The sequence below is a fragment of the Ornithorhynchus anatinus genome, chromosome 8 (assembly GCF_004115215.2).
Source record: "Ornithorhynchus anatinus isolate Pmale09 chromosome 8, mOrnAna1.pri.v4, whole genome shotgun sequence".
Taxonomy (NCBI): Eukaryota; Metazoa; Chordata; class Mammalia; order Monotremata; family Ornithorhynchidae; genus Ornithorhynchus; species Ornithorhynchus anatinus.
This window is the reverse complement of record NC_041735.1, coordinates 7688083-7708119: the sequence shown is the minus strand read 5'-3', so window position 1 is coordinate 7708119 and position 20037 is coordinate 7688083. Positions and strand designations below refer to the sequence as shown.

General features: G+C 49.0%; 1 protein-coding gene across 1 annotated transcript in view; it reads left to right on the top strand.

Moving 5' to 3' along the window:
• KCNB1 (potassium voltage-gated channel subfamily B member 1) overlaps positions 1-20037 on the top strand; it is a 152480-nt gene that overhangs the window by 126023 nt on the left and 6420 nt on the right. The gene's annotated exons all lie outside the window — the stretch shown is intronic.

Genomic DNA, 20037 nt, shown 5'->3' with positions numbered 1-20037 from the left:
ATGGCAGCGGCTCAGCCTCTTTGCCCCTCACCGTCCCCCCCCCCCCGACTCACACTCTCCCACCCACTCTCCCCCACCCACTTTCCCCTCTCCCGCTGAGCTCGCTGCTTGCCTTCCGCTTATTTCTCTCCCTGCGGGGGTGAAACAGCAACGGGACTTAATCGATCCATGGTATTTACGGAGCGCTGTGCGAGGAGCAGTGTACTAAATGCTCGGGAGGGTACGATAGGGTCGACAGACACAACCCCTGCCCTCAGGGAGCTGACGGCCCAGGGGTCGTGCAGGCAGATCAGGCCCGCGTGGCTCTGCGCACGCCTCGGTTACTCCATCTGTAAAATGGGGATTAAGACCTTCAGCCCCATATGGGACGGGACTGTGCCCAACCCGATCGCCTTGTATCTACCCAGCGCTTAGCACGGTGCCTGTCACGTAGTAAGCACTTAACAATTGCCTTAAAGGAGAAAAAGACGAAGATCTCCCCGTGCGATTTCCACCTCCCCAATTCCACGGACTCCAGAGTCTCGCGGTATTTGTTAAGCGCTCAATGTGTGCCAGGCACTGTGCTAAGCACTAGGGTGAATACGAGCGAATCGGGCTGGACGCGGTCCCTGTCCCACTTAGGGCTCACAGTCTCGTTCCCCATTTTATGGATGAGGTAACTGGAGCACAGAGAAGAGAAGTGATTTGCCCAAGGTCACGCAGCAGACAAGTGGCGGAGCCGGGAGCAAGCACTTACTGTGTGCCAAGCCCGGTGCTAAGGACTGGGAGCAGGGAACATGTCTATCAACGCGGCTGTATCGTACTCTCCCATGCGCTTATAGTACAGTACTCTGCACGTAGTGAACGCTCAGTAAATACCCTTTGATTGATTGGGGGAGCTAGAGAAGCAGCATGGGCCTGGGAGTCAGAGGTCATGGGTTCTAATCCCGGCTCCGCGACTTGTCAGCGGTGTGACTTTGGGCAAGTCACTTAACTTCTCTGTGCCTCAGTTACCTTATCGGTAAAATTGGGGATTGAGACTGGGACCCCCACGTGGGACAGTGTGATCACCTTGTATCCCCCCAGTGCTTAGAACTGTGCTTTGCACAGAGTAAGCACTCAACAAGTGCCATCATTATTATTATTATTATTATTATTACTAGGAGATGATCAGATCAGACGGAGTCCCCGTCCCACTGGAGGCTCCTAATCTAAGGTCAAACTTGGAAGGCCTTCGTTAAGCCTTGGTTTGTGTGTGGTGGGAGAAGCTTGCATCTCTCTTCGGATGGAGCCCACCTGTGCTTTTTCCCACTATTCCGGCAGCCTCCCTAAGTTTCTAGGGGTCTGTAAAGTTCATTCCGTGCTTTGTCGGAGGACGGTTTGGGATGAGCGTAATAGGATTGGGGATGCTATATTCGGCTGCCTAAGCCCGGAAGTCCTGCTAATGGGCTGAACCCTGGAAGAAGGACCCTTTTAGAGGCGGCTCAGAATATCCAGCGCATCAGCTACCGTGGCAAGAGAAGAAAGAGAAATATTCTCGAATGCGCACGGCGGAAGAGCAAAACAAGCTTCAGCTTGTTGACGTTAGGTTGTCGGCTTAATGATGTCGGCATTTCTTTTCTTTTCTTTTTTAATGGTTTTTGTTAAGCACTTACCGTGTGTCAAGCGCAGTTCTAAACGCTGGGGTAGAGACAAGTTTGGCAGGTTGGACCCAATACCTGTCCCACTGGAGGCTCACACTCAAAGAAGGAGGGAAGGCAGGTGGTGAATCCCCACTGTACCGTTAAGGAAACTGAGGCCCAGAGAAGTCAAGTGACTTGCCCAAGGTCACACATACCGGGCTAACTAAAGAGGTGATAAGGAAGCGAAGTTTTCTAAAGGTAACGAAATGCAACTTTATCTTTTCCAGGGGCCCAATTAGGCAGGATAAAGTAGGGAGAGGCCTTGACGATATCCTAGGACCTGAACACCGGCCCAGGTGCCACTACTTTAATAATAAAGTTGGCATTTATTAAACACAAACCTTGTGCCGAGCTTGGGGGGAGATTGGACTGTAAACTTACTGTGGGCAGGCTATATTGTACTTTCCCAAGCGCACAGTAGAGTGCTCTGCATACAGTAAGTGCTCAATAAGTATGACTGATCGCTTGATTGATTCACAGTCTAAGAAAGAGGGGAAATGGGAGTTTTATCCCCATTTTGCCAATGAGAAAACTGAGGCCCAGATAAGAGAAGTGATTTTCCTCAAGTCACCCAGCAAGCAAGCAGGCGACGGAGCCGGGATTAGAACACAGGCCCTCTGACTAGATAGTAAACTTGTTGTGGGCAGGGAAAATGTCTACCAACTGCTGTAGTGTACTCTCCCAAGCACTTAGTACAGTGCTCTGCACACAGTAAGCACCCAGTAAATACCACTCATTGATTGATCTCCTTGTGGGACAGGGACTGTCCATCCCAGTGCTTAGAACAGTGCCTGGCTAATATCATCGTCGTCATTATTATTATGTGGGTTTATCCTCAGGTGAACAGTTGAGTCCTCAGGGATGAAGCCCTATGGAATGAGTTTTTTATCCAAAACGGATACACGACACTCCCAACGGCTCTAACTGCAATTTTCAATCCCCTGCTGCGTTATTCAAGAGGCCCCCGTTCTCTGGAAAACGATAATCGTGGTGCAAAAACTTGCAGGGCTGCCATAAATCATTATATTATTATAATCAAACTGTGAGTACTCTACCTACAGGGCATTATAGGATTAGGCGAGCTAATCTCTGGATTATATAATAATGGCGTTTGAGCTGCAGTGCTCAGTGACTTTCCAATACCACTGTCGTGGTTGGGACCAGTCTTGGAAATGGAGAGATTAGCTCAGGGAGAGCTCAGGGAGAGAAGCGTGGCTTTTCTTGGTCGCTGTTCAACTCGAGTGTCGGCGTCAGAGGAGTATCAGGAGGTCGATCAGAAACCCCCAGGACTCAAGTGCCCTTGGAGAAGCAGTGTGGCCTGGTGGATTGAGCGCGGGCCTGGGATTCAGAAGAACATGGGTTATCATTATCACCATGGAATTTGTTAAGCGCTTACTATGTGCCGAGCACTGTTCTAAGCGCTGAGGTAGTTACAAGGTTATCAGGTTGTCCCACGTGGGGCTCACAGTCTTAAGCCCCATTTTACAGATGAGGTAACGGAGGTACGTAAGCGTCTTGCCCCAGGTCACGCAGCAGACAAGTGGCGAGGCAGGATTAGAACCCACATCCTCTGACTCCCAAAGCCTGTGTTCTTTCCATTAAGCCAGGCTAATACCGGCTCCGCCACTCATCTGCTGGGTGACCTCGGACAAGTTGCTTCCCTTCACAGTTCCTCACTTATCTCACCCTGTAAAATGGGGATTGAGACTATGGCTCCCATGTGGGGCAAGGACTGTGTCGACCTGAAGAGTTTGTATCTACCCCAGTGCTTAGTTCAGTGCTTGGCACATAGTAAATGCTTAACAAATACCACAGTTATTATCATCAGGATAAACTGGGTGAGGCCAGTCCTGTTTGGAGGCAGGGGACTGAACAAGATGACCTTTTGCAGGTCCAACCAAGGGTTTCAGGATTAGCAATATTTATTAAGCACTTACTCCGCGCAGAGCGCTGTACTTAAGTGCCTGGAAGAGTACAGAAGAGTAAGTACACGTGATCCCTGCCCGCCAGGAGTTTAATAATAATAATAACGATGATGGCATTTGTAAAGTGCTTACTATGTGCCAAGCACTGTTCTAAAAGCTGGGGTAGATAGATGCAAGGTAATCAGTTTGTCCTCATTGGGGCTCATAGTCTTAATCTCCATTTTACAGATGAGGTAACTGAGGCACAGAGAAGTTAAGTGACTTACCCAAAGTCAAACAGCTGACAAGTGGTGGATCCAGAATTAGAACCCACACCCTCTGACTCCCAAGGCGGCGCTCTTTCCACTAAGCCACGCTGCTTCTAGTTTACCGCCTAGCAGATTTTCAATCTGTCACTGGAATTTACTGAGTGTTTACAGTGTGCAGAGCACTGTTCTAAGCGCTTGAGAAAGTACAGTACAACAGAATTAGCAGACACGTTCCCTGCCCATAATGAGTTTCCAGTTTAGAGAGGGAGGCAGACATTAATAAGAATAAAATAGTCCCTACCCTCTGATCTTTCCCCTGCTAGGTAGAGAATAAAATGTGCAACGCTCCCACTAGATTACACATTCTCTGAAGACAGGGATTGTGTTTACTAGTTTTATTGAACTCTCCCAACCACTTAATACAGTGTTCTGCACAGAATAAACATTCAATAAGTAATATTGATTAATCCAGGAGCAAACGATCCTGGGAAATGGGATTCTCCCTCTCTCTCTCTCTCCCAACTAGTTATTTACACCTCTTTCCATATGAACCGCTTTCGAAGGAAGATATGAAAAATGAATATAATCAGGCAGTGAAAACAGGAGATTTGCCATAAACCTAGTATTAGTGGGCTGTCATCAAGGGTCTGTCAGTCTTTCCCTTCAACTACTCTGTGTTCCTTGGGCATATAACTTAACCCACTGCATTAGGGCCTGAAAGGGGAGGAAAACTTAACTTCACAGATTTCCACTGAAATTGAAATTTGACATTTTAATAGGGTGGGAGGGGAGGCTGGGGTTGGAAACGAACTTCAGGGAGGAAGCAAGACTGCATTTTTCCGGAAAAACACCAGAGATCATCTGTGCTCTGGGGCACGTAAGGAAAACGGGCCAGCGACTCAACTCCGTCCTCCTGCCCGGCCAGCAAGGTGCCGAGCTCCACTTCTGATTGGGGGCGAGAGAGGTGGGATGGGAGAGTCCACAGGGAGGACTCGGGAAGACCAAATGGGACTCGAGATGGACCCCCCTACCAACCCAACCCATCGAACAATGGTATTTGTTGAGCGCTTACTGTGTACCGGGCACTGTACTGAGCAGTTAGGAGAGATTAATACAGTAGAGTTGGTAGACAGGATCCCTGTCCTCAAGGAGCTTCAAATCCCCCGTGTGGGATTATTATAGGTTTCAGCTGGTCTGTGAATCTTGCATCTGACATGTGTTCTAATTAGAGTCGCTAGGCTCCGGGGAATGATCGTTATGGTCCCGATAGTTTCAAAGAATATATGCTCAGTCTAGAATTTCCTTGTCCTACTCATCATTGCCTGCAGGCAAGGATGAGGATCTCAATCCTTAGAGATTTTTCCAAAACAGGCTTCCATCAGCCCCAGAGGAAAATGCTTCAGGAAGCAGGGAAATCAACCCAAGGCCCCCTGTGATCCTTTGATTTGAGGGGTACTTTCTTGGAGCCCACCTCTTCAGGCTGGTCTCTGGATCTTTATGGGACTTTCTTTTTTTAATGGTATTCTTTAAAGCACTTGCTACGTGCCAGACGCCTTATTAAGCACTGAGGTAGATACAAGCCAACAAGATTGGAAACAGTCCATGGGGCTCCCAGTCTTAATCTCCATTTTACAGATGAGGCCCAAAGAAGTGAAGTGACCTGCCCGAGATCACCCGGCGGACAAGTGGCGGAACCGGGATTAGATCCCAGGTCCTTCTGACTCCCGGGCCCGTGCTCTAACCACTAGGCCGCGGTGCTTCTCGTTACCAGGCTGACTACTTACGGCCAGAAGCCCTACTGCAGAAGCTGAAAGTGTGAGGGCCTCAGTTCTGTTTATGCCTAGACTCTGGGCCGTCCCTGTGCAGAGTCCACAGGGAGGACTCGGGAAGACCAAATGGGACTCGAGATGGACTCCCCTACCAACCCAACCCATCGAACGGTGGTATAATAATAATGTTGGTATTTGTTAAGCTCTTACTATGGCAGAGCACTGTTCTAAGCGCTGGGGTAAACACAGGGGAATCAGGTTGTCCCACGTGGGGCTCACAGTCTTAATCCCCATTTTACAGATGAGGGAACTGAGGCACAGAGAAGTTAAGTGACTTGCCCACAGTCACACAGCTAGAGCACTTACTGCGTACCAGCGTGGCTCAGTGGAAAAGAGCGTGGGCTTGGGAGTCATAAGTCATGAGTTCGAATCCCGGCTCTGCCTCTTGTCAGCTGTGTGACTGTGGGCAAGTCACTTCACTTCTCTGGGCCTCAGTTACCTCATCTGGAAAATGGGGATTCAAACTGTGAGCCCCACGTGGGACAACCCGATCCACCCCCAGCGCTTAGAACAGTGCCCCGCACATAGTAAGCGCTTAACAAATACCAACATTATTATCATTATTATTATTACCGGGCACTGTACTAAGAAGATAGGAGGGATTAATACAGTAGAGTTGGTCATCTCCCTGCGGCTGGATTCAGACCCTGAAGGCCCAGTCTACGCCCATGTGGTCCAATCCCCTGCCTCCGGGCCAGCTGGTCTAAGCTTCCAAGGCTGGTGAGTGCTGTAGGATTTCAGAAACTGAGCTTAGAGGCCGAGCGGTGGCCGGGGTGGGCAAGGAGGGTGTGAGTGAGGGAAAAAAGGAATATTCCGAGCCGACTTCGAGCGGCAGTCAAAACGCTTGTTGACTGCAGCGCGCTGGAGCGTGGGGTTCTGAGCTTCCTCATGGCAGAGACCCCTGCTGGTTATGTTGCTGTTTGTGTTAATAATGTTCTGGCAACCTCCGGCTCCTGTTGGAGAGTCAAAAGCAGAGACACAACAGGATTTTGGCATTCATCTTCTCTGTCGGGGGCAACGGGTCCCCGAGCTCTGGATCCGGGCGGCTTCGTTTATCGGACCGCGGCGGGTCCGCTCTCCTTGAGACATTTAGAGAGGAAGCGAAGACGGTGGATGGGGCAGAGGCCAAACGGGAGAGCCCTTCGCCAAATAAGGCCGGACGGCCACGTTACCGCGGGGGGCTTCCGGACCTGGGAAGGGGCCCCGGAGGCTGCGGAAAGTCTCCTTCCGAAAGGACTGCTGATGTGCGCCGCTGCTTTTGGGAATCCTCCCTCTGGGGTGTAAACCCGCTGTGGGCAGGGAACGTGTCGACCGATTCCGTTATAGTCTCTGCGCCTCAGTTTCCTCATCTGTAAAGTGGAGATTCAGTATTTGTTCTCTTAATCCCTTGAACTAGGAGCCCCGTGTGGGATAGGGACCGCGTCCTATCCGGTTATCCTGTAGCTTAGCACGGTGCTTGATCCGCGGTGAGTGCTTCACGGATACCACGGTAATTATTATCTGGATTTTTCCCTTTTTCGTGGTAGTTGTTAAACGCTTACTGTGTGTCGGGCACTGTTCTAAACGCTGGTGTAGGTACAGAGTAATCAAGTTGGACACAGGCCGTGTCCCGCGTCGACTCACAGTCTTAACTCCCGTTTTACAGATGAGGGAACTGAGGGCCAAAGAAGTGAAGTAACTTGCCCGAGGTCCCACAGCAGTCAGATGCCGGAGCCAGGATTAGAACCCAGGTCCATCTGGCTCCCGGGCCCGTGCTCGAGCCACTAGGCCGGGCGGCTCTTTTCCGTGTACTTCGGGGGTCCGACTTCCCCCGAAAGCTTGGAACGGTCACTTTCATTTTGGGAGGAAACACGTATCTCTCGAATCTAAAGTCATCCTTCTCTTGGATTGCAACCGTGTTGGCCCCTCAGGGTGAGGCCCCTCAGGGTGAGGCGGCAGCTGGGCGGAGAGGTGCCCGGCCATCACACCCACGGTCGCGTAAAGCGAGCGTTGGCGTTGAGTTCGCGCTTTACAATTCCGCAGCGTCTTCCAGGCAAACTCACGGTGATTTTCCAGACCTACGGCAGAACAGACCCTTCCGAGGGACTTGATTCAATTAGAAGGGAAGCGGCAGCCACGCCAGACTCAGACCCCTGCCACTAACACCACCCCCGTTCCTATTCCCAGCCAGGAGGGAGGGCTGGCTGGGGGGCAAGAGGCAGAGGCTGGCTTGGAATCCGGAGTAATTCCCGGAGGGCATTTGGTGAGACTGCCCGGTGGTGCCATGAGAAATGAGCTTGTGTGGTCGGAGGCAGTGTGGTTTAGTCAGTCAGTTGTATTTATTGAGCATTTACTGTGTGCAGAACACGGTACAGAGCACTTGGGAGAGAACAGTACAACAATAAAACAGACACGTTCCCTGCCACATTGAGCTTACGGTCGAGAAGGCGAGACAGACATTAATATAAATAAATAAGATGACAGATAGGTACATAAGTGCTGTGGGCCTGGGAGGGGGGATGAATAAAGGGAGCGAGTCAGGGTGACGCAGAAGGGAGTGGGAGAAGAGGAAAGGAGGGTTTAGTCAGGGAAGGCCTCTTGGAGGAGATGGGCCTTCCGTAAGGCTTGGAGGGAAGGGAGGGTAATGGTCTGTCTGATATGAGGAGGGAGGGTGTTCCAGGCCAGGGGCAGGACGCGGGCGAGAGGTCGGCTGTGAGGTAGACGAGAGCGAGGTGCAGTGAGGAGATTGGCATCAGAGAAGCGAAATGTGTGGGCTGGATTGCAGTAGGAGAGCAGTGAGGCGAGGTAGGAGGGGACAGGGTGATTGAGGGCTTGAAGTGCTTTGAGTGCTCCTCTAAGGCTTAGAGGAGAGCCTCCCACAACACTTCTGTACATATCTGTAATTGATTTATTTATATTACAGTCTGTCTTCCTCTCTAGAGCGTGAGCTCATTGTGGGTAGGGAAGTGTCCGTCTATTGTTACGTTGTACTCTCCCATGTGCTCAGTACAGTGCTCTGCACACGGTGAGCGCTTAATAAATACAATTGGATGATTTGAATGAATGAATGAACTGAGCCCAGGGTCTGTTAGTTCTGGCTTTGTCACCTGCCTGCTAAGTGACTTTGGGCAAGTCACTTAACTTCCCCGTGCCTCTGTTTCTTCACCTGCAAACTAAGAATAAAATACCTGGTCTCTCCCTCTTAGGCTATGGGCTCCATGAGGGAAAAATACCGTGTCCGATCCGAAGATCTGTGTCTCGCACCTAATAAGCACTTAATAAATGACATCGTTATCGAAGAAGGGGCAGTTACTGGGGTGGGGGAGGGAGGAGAGGGGTACGCAGTGGCCCACGGATAGGACACTGTTGCGGTGTCCCCTGCTTCCTGAATGAATTTGACGCAGTTTACCCTGTCATGAGAGGATGAGTGGGAAGAGACAGAAATCTACTGTAAATCCAATGAACCAATGTGAAGTCTTCAAATTGGCTCTTGATTGGAGAGAGTTGAGTGTGAGGGATTATGGGTGAATGGGGGCAGAGATGCGGGGCAGGGGGAATGGAAAGAAGTTTCTTTTGTTTGTTTTATTTTTTGTAAATAGTATTTGTGAAGCACTTACCCAGATGCCAGGCACTGTGCTTAGGTACAAGCTAATCAGGTTATACCCGGTCCATGTCCCACATGGGACTCACGGTCTTAATCCCCATTTTACAGATGAGGTAACTGAGGCCCAGAAAAGTGAAGTGACTTGGCCAAGATCCCACAGGAGACAGATGGTGGATCCGGTGGACAGATTCTGACTCCCAAGCCCATGCTCTATCCACTAGGCCACGCCTCTCCTCACTTATGAGCCAACCTTGACTCTGAAGAGCTGATGGGGAGAGGGTCAAAGTGGTTGTCGGGTTTAATTAGGGATAATTCATCCTGACTGGAAATGGAGCATAATCCGGGAGCTAAGTGAAGAACCAGGGTGGCTTTAGTCTGACCTTTAGGCTGACCTGGATTCAGCTTCCTCCTCTCCCCATCCCCTCTGACCCATCCCAGGCAAGGGTCTGAGACAGATGGACACAAAGGGAAAGGGAAAGTTTGGGGAAAGGAGAAGAAAAAGATAACACGACATGTTTCTTCTTCCTTCCTTTGCAGTACATTCTTGGTTGGGTGAGGAAAGACAGGGGAGAGAGGAGAATGAGTTAATAAGGTAGTTTCTTCTCCTGGCTTTATGATTCCTTCAATCAAGAGTATTTATTAAGTGTCCCAGAGCACTGCACTAAACATTTAGGAGAGTTCAGTCGACTGTTTTTTGGTTTTTTTGTAAAGTGTGTGTGTGTGTTTTATGGTATTTGTTTGGTGCTTACTACGTGCTAGGTACTGTACTAAGCACTGGGGTAGATACAAGCTAATCAGGTTGGACACAGTCCATGTCCCACCTGCGGTTCTCCAGTCTTAATCCCTGTTTTACGGACAAGGTAACTGAGGCCCAGAGAAGTTAAGTGGCTTGCCCAGTGTCACACGGCATACAGGTATGGAAACTGGGATTAGAACCCTGGTTCTCTGACTCCCACACCTATGCTTTACTCGTCCCATTCATTCAATCATATTTATTGAGCGCTTCTGTGTGCAGAGAACTGTACTAAGCACTTATTCTCCTGACTTTACTCTTTGACATAAAAGAAATGATCCCTGACTTAGTGGAGCTTGCAATTTAAAGACTGACTGACACGAATTATTTGTAACCAGAAGGAGCAGATAGGAGCAGGAAGAAGAACTGTGATCCAACCACTGGTAACTGCAGTCAAACAAGCAACTGTATTTATTGAACACTTACTGTGTGCAGGGCACTGTATTAAGTGCTTAGGAAAGTACAATATAATAGACACGTGCTCTGACCACAAGGAGCTCACAGCCAAGTGGGAAGAGTTTGAAAAGAGTATGGGAGGAGGAATAGATGCGACAGTCAGCGCTCAATAAGTACAATTGAATGAATGAACAAAATATGAAGGATGGAGATTGTCTTCTCCCTACAGGAAGGCCATCTTGATCCTGAGACTTAAGGGCTGAGAATCTGTGCCGAGGAATTGATTCTTGGTCTTGTGACTTGTGAATTAACACTTGAACTCCGTCATCTTTGCCAGCTGCGTCCCCTAAGCTCTGAGGTTGGCTTTGGGGCTGACGGAATATGAGGAGGTGAAGATTAAACTGGGGGAAACTCCATGTGGAGGAAAGTGAGATTCCAAGGGGACACTGAGGAAGGGGAAGCAGGCTGTGGTTGGCGGATTTGGATCGGGAGGGAATGCCGGCCCGTGGGAAGGGTGTGAGTGAGGAGATGTACTTTCCAAAGATGATATTTCTTTCAGGGTGGGGAGAAACGGGACAGGGAGCTAGAGAGAGCTCATCCTCTCCTTCTCGAGCTGATCACTCTATTTCGGTCGAGGCGGGTTTGGAGGTCTGGAAGTCCGGAGCTGGGTACGGGGCTTGCTGCAGTATAGTCGAGACCGGTAGAGTACTGGAAACTCTCCAGGTGCAACCCTGAGAGGTGCAACAAACCAATAAACCGCCCTAAAACCTGGCAAAGATGATGTTTTTCCATAATCTTCTGGGTTTCCCTTGGCTCTTCACAAGGAGATTAGAACACAAAGGCCTGGGCAAGCCTTCCTGCTATAAATACCTAAAAGTGAGAAGAGAGGCAGGCGGTGATCTCAACCCATTGCTTGCCAAGGGCTGGGGCTGGGGTCTCTAATAATAATAACAAAAATGAGGATAATAATATCTGTGGCATTTGTTGAGTGTTTCCTGTTTGCCAGGCACTGGGGTGAATACAAGCAAATCGGGTTGGACACAGTCCCTGTCCCACGTGGGGTTCACAGTCTTAATCCCCATTTTACAGATGAGGTAACCGAGGCACAGAGAAGTGAGGTGACTTGCTCAAGATCACCCAATAGACATTTGGCAGACCTGGGATTAGAATCCACGTCTTTCTAACTACCAGACCAGTGCTCTTATCCACTAAGCCATGCTGCTTTTCTGAGCCCACCTCTGCTTTTCCCCTGAATCCTCGCACCCAAGCAGAAAAAAAAACTTCTTGGCAAAATCAGGAAAAAGCCTGGAGGCATCAGAGGTGATGGCAAACAATCAATCCAGAGAAGTTATTTCAGAGGAGCAACATGGCATAGTCGAGATAGTACAAGTCTGGTAGTCAGAGGACCTAGGATCTAATCCCAGAACACTTGTCTGCTTTATGACCTTGGGCAAGTCACTTTGCTTCTCTGCACTTCAGTTTCTTCATCTGTAAGATGGGGATTCAATACTTGTGCCCCTCTTACTTAGATGTGGGACAGGGACTGCCTCTGACTTGATTAACTAGTATCTACCCCAGCCTTAGAAAAATGCTCAACACAGAGTATGTGCTTAACGAATACCATTAAGAAAACGAAAGAGCAGAGCTTTGTTAATTCTAAAACAATTCTCAGATGGACCAGAAGTTTGTAGAATCAGCAAATTTCTATTGGGATTCCTGTGGCCCAGAATTGGCCTGAAGGTTTGAGAATCCATTCAGATAATTTACTGCTATTGTTCTTGTCTGTCCGTCTCCCCCCGATTAGAGTGTAAGCCCGTCAGAGGGCAGGGACTGTCTCTATCTGTTACCGATTTGTACATTCCAAGCGCTTAGTACAGTGCTCTGCACATAGTAAACGCTCAATAAATACTATTGAATGAATAATAATAATAACTGTGGTATTTCTAAGCACTTACTATGCCCCAAGCACTGTTCTAAGCGCTGGGGTAGATAGAAGGTAATCAGGTCGGACACAGTCCCTAACCCACGTGGAGCTCATAGTCTCTGCTTGATGCAGAGAGGAACGGGAAGCCGTTGGAGAAGGTTTCTGAGAGGAGGGAGAAGGGCCCCGAATGATGTTTCAGAAAAATATTCCGGGCAGCAGAGGGGAGTGTGGACTGGAGAGAGGAGAGACCAGAAGCGGGGAGGTCAGCGAGGAGGCTGATGTGGTAATCGAGTGTTTCATGACAAGAGGGAAATGAGAGGTCCCACCAGGTGCCGTGAGCCACAAGAGCCTCCAACGGGAAGGCATTTAGGGAAGCCCGTGGGGCCTAGTGAAAAGAAGTTGGGAAGTCGGGAGTCCGGGGTTCTATTGCCTGTAAGCTTGTCGTGGGCCGGGAGCCTGACTGCTAATTTTGTTGTACTCTCCCAAGTGCCAGGTACAGCGCTCTGCACAAAGTGCTCAATAAATACCATTGATCGATTAATTGCCAGCTCTGCCACTGGCCAGCCAGGTGACCCTTGGCCCTTCTGGGCCTCAGTTTCCTCTTCTTTAAAATGGGGACAAGGTAGATTGGGAGTGTCATGTGGCGCTGTGCCTCTACCACAATCAATCAATTGATGGTATTTTATTGAGCACTTACTTTGTACGGAGCACTGTAGTGAGCACTTGGGGAAGTAAAACACAGTAGAGTTGGCAGACACAGTTCCTGCCCACAAGGCATTTACAGTCTACAGGGTAAGGATGACATTAAAAGAAAGGACGGAGAAGAAAAATAGTAGAGTATAAGTATAGTAAGCCTATAGATGTGCATAAGCGTTCATTCCTTCCATCGTATTTATTGAGTGCTTACTGTGTGCAGAGTACTGTGCTAAGCGCTTGGGAGAGTACAATATAACGATAAACAGACACATCCCCTGCCCACAACGAGCAGTTTGGGGTCATAGGGGTGGGGTGAGTATCAAAGTGTTTAAGGGGTAGGCAGCCAAGTGAATAGTCAGCACAGAGGGGAGTGGAGAGGGGAAATGGGAATTAGTCTGGGAAGACCTCTAAGGAAGAAATGAGCGTTTAGGAGAGTTGTGAATAGGGGGGAAGAGTGGTGGACTCAGCATTCAGCCCATTGGCATTGCCATAAATTACTCCAGGAAAGACTTTGATAAACAAGAACTGTCAGATGGCAACACAGTCTTGCAGGGGTTAAACGGCAAGCTCTCCCAGAATTCATTAAGTTCTGCAGAGGACAGACTGCAGTTTCCAAGCAACCTGCCTCTCCGGCTGCCTCCCCCCCTTACCCCTCCGAGTCCGCCACTGTCCTCAACAGACACCGTTTGCTTGGAGCCGTCTAGAAACGCACCAGCGATGAATTCATTCGTGCACGAACTCTAATCACGGAGCAGGGAAGACTGCCCCGATTCCTCAGAATCCAGTCCTGTGGACTGTAAGCTCGTCGTGGGCAGGGAATGTGTCTGCTTATTGTTGTATTCTCCCAAGTGCTTGGTATAGTGCTCTGCACGCAGTAAGCGCTCAATAAATACGACTGAATAAATGAATGAATGAATGTACCAGCCATTGCCCTGGGATCTCATGGGCTGAGTTCCTCACTGAGGAATCTGCAAGCCAGCCAGAGGAAAGGGATGTGCTACGCACCCCACCTCCCTGGCACTTGTGTACTTCTCCCATTTTCCTATTTTCCCCTATCCGTAATTTATTTTAATGTCTCCCACTGTACGGTGTAAGCTCCTTAATAATAATTTCATTCATTCATTCAATAGTATTTATTGAGCGCTTACTATGTGCAGAGCGCTGTACTAAGCGCTTGGAATTTACAAATCGGTAGCAGATAGAGACAGTCCCTGCCCTTTGACGGGCTTACGGTCTAATCGGGGGAGACGGACGGACGAGAACAATAGCAATAAATAGAATCAAGATAGTTCTGGTATTTGTTAAGTCCTTACTATGTACCAGGCACTGTACTAAGCACTGGGGTGGAGTCAAGCAAATTGGATTGGACACAGTCTCTGTCCCACACGGGACTCACGATCTCAATTCCCATTTTACAGATGAGGGCCCTGAAGCCCAGAGAAGTGACTTGCCCAGGGTCGCACAGCAGATGGGTGATGGAGCCAGGATTAAAACCCATGACCTTCTGATTCCCAGGCCCTTGCTCTATCCGCTATCCCATGCCGCTTCTCATGTGAGCGGAGATCATGTCTACCAACTGTATTGAATTGTAATAATAATGGTATTTGTTAAGCGTCTGCTAAGGGTCAAGCACTGTGCTCCACACTGGGGTAGATAAAAGTCAGGTTGGACAGAGTCCCTGTCCCATGTTGGGCTCAAAGACTAAGTAGGAGGGAGAACAGGTATTGAATTCCCATATTATACCTGAGGAAACTGAGGCACAGAGAAGGCAAATGACTTGCCAAGGTTGCAATAGCGAGTGAGAGGCAGAGCAGAGATTAGAAACTAGATTCTCTGACTTCCAGGCCTTAAGCACTTATTATGCGCCACACACTGTTCTGAGCGCTGGGGTAGATAAGAAGGTAATCAGATCAGACACAGTCCCGGTCCCGCATGGAGCTCACGGTCTCTGCTCGATGCAGAGAGGATCGGGAAACCGTTGGAGGAAGGTTTTGAGATGGGGGGAGAAGGGCACTGAATGATATTTTAGAAAAATGATCCAGGCAGCAGAGGGGAGTGTGGGCTGGAGAGGGGAGAAGTCAGAACCAGGGGAGGTCAGCGAGGAGGCTGATGTGGTAATCGAGTGGTCCACGACAAGAGGGAAATGAGACATCCCCCAAGGTGTTCCAGGCTCGATCAATCGGGCGGTCAGTTAGGTTTATTGAGACTAGACTGTAGACCGTAACCTCGTCCTCTAGACTGCAAGCTCGTTGTGGGCAGAGAATATGTCTGGTTATTGTTCCATTGCATTCTCCCAAGCACTTTGTATAGTGCTCCGCACACGGTAAGTGCTCAATAAATACAACAGAGTTGGTAGACACGTTTCCTGCCCACAGTGAGCTTACAGTCTAGACAGACAGACATTAATAGAAATAAATAAATTACAGATATGTACGTAACTGCTCTGGGGCCGAGGGAGGGGTGAATAAAGAGAGAAAATCCAAGCGCAAGGACGACGCAGAAGGGAATGGGAGAAGAGCCGCATTTTTCCTCATCTCCCATTCCCTTCCGCGTCACCCTGCCTCGCTCCCTTGGCTCTTCCCCCGCTCCCCTCCCCACGGCACTTGCGTATCTATTTTATTTATTTATATTGATGCCTGTTTACTTGTGGGCAGGGATCGTCTCTCTTTATTTCTGAATCGTCCTTTCCCAAGCACTCAGTACAGCGCTCTGCACACAGTCAACGCTCAATAAATACGACTGATTGAAGGAATGAATGAAAACGATATGAGGGTTCATTCTGGGAATGACGGCTTAGTTGGGCTCTTTCCACTAGGCCACGTTCCTTTCTGTTGTACTGTCCCAAGCACTTAGTAGAGTGGTCTGCACACAATAAGCGCTCAATAAATATCCTCGATTGGTTGGTCGAGGAAAGGACGATAACCCCAGCCCAGAGTCCTCTTTATAGGTTGATCTCTCAGGCCCCAGGAGAGGGCATTCACTTAGTCGCTTAGGGCCTGGAAGCCCAAGGGACTGATGCAGAACAAGGACTGCAATCTTTCTGGTGGAGTTGCTGTTTTTCCCCTCACTCCCCTGGAGCCCGAAAGCACATTAATCTCTCACTCCTCTCCCCGTCTGCCAAATGTTTTTAAATATAGATGACTTGGATAAATCACGTTACTCCCCGAAAGGGGGGAAAATGTTCCATTCCCTCAGCTGCCCCGGCCCCCTCCGGCCCCCACTGACTAGCCCAACCACCTCCCCCTACGCTTTTTTTCTTTATGGTATTTAGTGGAAAGAGCGCGGGCTTGGGAGTCAGAGGCCACGGGTTCTAATCCCGGCTCCGCCGCTAGTCAGCTGTGTGACCTTGGGCAAGTCATTTCACTTCTCTGTGCCTCAGTTCCCTCATCTGTCAAATGGGGATTAAAACTGTGAGCCCCACGTGGGACAACCCGATCACCTTGTATCCTCCAGCGCTTAGAACAGTGCTTTGCAAATAGTAAGCGCTTAACAAACGCCACACTTTATTTATTTATTTATTTACAAAGCATCAGATACCGTTCTAAACTCTGGGGTAGGTACAGGTTAATTAGATCAGGTACAGACCCTATTCCGTGTAGGGCTCACAGTCTGCTTGTCAGCTGGTCTGACCTTGGGCAAGTCACCTCACTTCTCTGTGCCTCAGTTATCTCATCTGTAAAATGGGGATGAAGACCGTGAGCCCCCCCGTGGGACACGGACTGTGTCCAACCTGATAAACTCGTATCTACCCCAGCGCTTAGAACGGTGCTTGGCACATAGTAAGCGCTTCACAAATACCATAAATAAATACATATATACCATTGATTGATTTATTGTTGTCCCTCGTATTTGAAGGAGACATCACCGCTGATGAAATTAATCTCTGAGTGGGTGGGTGACCCGTGGATCACACAGTTCTAGCCCCATTTGCCTCCCCGAGAAGACCTTCCCTTATTGTGTTGGGTTTAATATTTGCAGTGCCTGGGGCTGTTTTCACTTTCTCCTCGATCTCTCATTCCTCGTGAAGTTTTGTTCCTAAAGCGCCACGAAGCTTGAGGGTATCCTTGTTGGTACAAGACCTGAGCCTTGTATCCTTTTTTTTTTTTTTGTCTTTTTTTTTCTAGTGGTATTTGTTAAGCACTTGCTAGGTGCTAAGCCCTGTACTAAGAACTAGGGTAGATACAAGATAATCAGGTTGGACATAGTCTATGTCCCACATGGGGCTCACAGTTTTAATCCCCATTTTACCGTCGAGGTAACTGAGGCACAGAGAAGTGAAGTGACTTGCCCAAGGTTACACAACAGACAGGTGGTGGCACTGAGATCCTTCTGGCTCCCAGACCCGTGCTCTTTCCACTAGGCCACGCTGCTTCTGGCATTCCCCATGACATATGCATGAAGATGTGGGGTGGCTTTATTGCAGGATGAGAAAATGAGGCAAAGCAGGCGGAAGTCGTTTGCCCAAGTAAGAATTGGAAAGACATTCCTCGACTGCCTGGTTCCTAGCCGGGATTCCTTCCAGGAGATCATGCAGCAAATCGGAGACCGTCCCAGAAAGGAAACGTGAGAATCCATAGACCCCAATCTTCCCACTGGGCAGTTTCTCTCTCGCTCTTTTCTTAATTTTTTATTTTACTTTACTTCTCAAATATAAGTCACATGCTCCTGTCATTCCTGTCAAGACTTAAGATCGCTTGACCCTTTGAAGATAATAGTACAACTCTACTTCTTCCCTGGGGAAAAGTTTCCAGTGGGAAAATCAAGGCTCTGGAATTTCAGGTTCCTGCCTTCTTTTCCAAGCCAATTAGAGGATTGAGGCAGGGTGGTCTGGTGAGCCTCACGTGGGGCAACCAGATTCCCTTGTATCTACCTCAGCATTTAGAACAGTGCTTGGTGCAAAGTAAGTATTTAACAAATACCACAATTATTATTAATATTATAGTGGAAAGTTAGGAGAGACCCAGCTCTTCCATGCACCTTTGTGACGTTGGGCAAGTCACTTACCATCCTTGTACCTCAATTTTCTCCTATGTAAAATGGAGATAAAATGTCTGTTCTCCCTCTCTCTTGGATTGTGAACTTGATTTCAAGCAGCAGGTAAGATGTGTATGAGGAGGTCCTGGGTCATTCGAGGTCTCTGCCCTCCGAGGCCCGATCAAGAGAAGATGACTCTAAGCTGGACATAAGACAGAGTCGGACATAAGAAAATGCTTCCTGACTCTAATCCCAGTTTTAACCCGTTTCTAATCTGTTGGTCCTGATCCCGGCTCCGCCACTCGTCTGCTGTGTGACCTTGGGCTAGTCGCTTCACATCTCTGTGCCTCAGTTACCTCATCTGAAAAATGAGGATTAAAAATGTGAGCTCCATGAGGGACAGGGACTGTGCCCAGACTGATAAGCTTGCATCCATCCCAGTGTTTAGTACGGTACCCGGTACATAGTAAGGGCTTAGCAGATACCATAAAAATAAAAGACTCACCTGGTGATAAAATATCATAACAGCTCTCTGAGAAACGTTGTGAGGTCTCCATTACCAAGAGCTGGGCCAGTTTAGTTGATCACCAGCCTGGAGGCAGGGGGTTGAGTAAGTTGACCTCTCCGAGGTCCTTCCCATTTGGAATTTTACGGCAATGAATCTGCCCTTGGAATGCTAGTCCCAAAGCTTTCTGGCTCCTCTTTGGCTTTCAGAGAGCGTTAAGGCGAGGAAATCTTCCTACATCCTTGCCCTCAAGGTGCATTTTCCAGCTTCCCTGGCAGCTCTGCCACCTGCTCCAACTCTGCAGTCTGCAGCTCTGGTTCCTCGAGATCCACCCGAAGCCGAGAGCCACGTCGGGTATTCCCACGGTGCTTCAGCGTAGCTGGTGAGGTCACTGGGCAGAAATAGAGAGGAGAATGAAGAGAAAAGAAAGAAAACCGCAGCAATGGTGATTGCATTTTCATTATCATGTGGGACAGGGACTATGTCTGGCCTGATTAACTTGTATCTACCCCGGCCCTTAGAAAAGTGCCTGTCGCCCAGTAAGCGCTTAACAAATGAGAAGCGGCTTGGCCTAGTGGAAAGAGCACAGTTCCTGGGAGTCGGAGGACCTGCGTTCTAATCCCTGCTCTGCTAATCGCTTGCTGTATGACCTTGGGCAAGTCACTTAATTTCCCCGTGCCTCGGTTCTCCCGTTCTCCCTCCTGCTTAGACTGTGAGCCCTATGCAGGATGGGGACTCGTAACTCGTTATCTATCTCAGTGCTTAGAATAGTGTTTGACTATACTAAGCGTTTGACAGATTCCGCGAAATATGATTAGTAGCATAATCGTTAAGTGGTAGTCATGGTATCTATTACACACCTACATTGTGCAAAGCACCGTGCTGTGAGATAGGGACGGGGTCTGGCCGGATTAACAGGTGTCTACCCTGGTGCTTAGAACAATGCTTGGCACACGGTGAGCACTTAAGGAATACGAGGAGGAAGAAGAGGAGGAGGAGTGATAGTAGTAGTAGTAACAGCATGGCCTAGGCGATAGAGAGTCAGAAGGACCTGGGTTCTAATTCTGGCTCGGCCACTGGTCCGCTTTGGGACCTTGGGCAAGTCACTTCACTGCTCTGGGCTTCAGGAGTTTGAGACCGTGAGCCCCATGTAAGAGTGGACTGTGTCCAGCTCGATCATCCCAGTGCTTAGTACAGTGCCTGGAACATGGTAAGTGCTTAACAAATACCACAGTTATTAGTAGGAGGAGGAGGAGTAAGTATTATGCATCTACTGTAGGCAAAGCACCACAATGAGCTCTGGGAAAAAATGGAACACTAGACTTAAACAGGATCGCTGGCCCTGGAGGGATTCAGAATCTAAGTACAAATGTGGGGAAAAGGCACCGGCAGCAGTCACATAACGAAGCAATAAAAGCACCCAGACTACCTAAATCCGACAACACCAAAAGCCAGTATAGCGGCACGTGAAATCTCTCCGTGCGCAGCCCCGATCTCACGCAC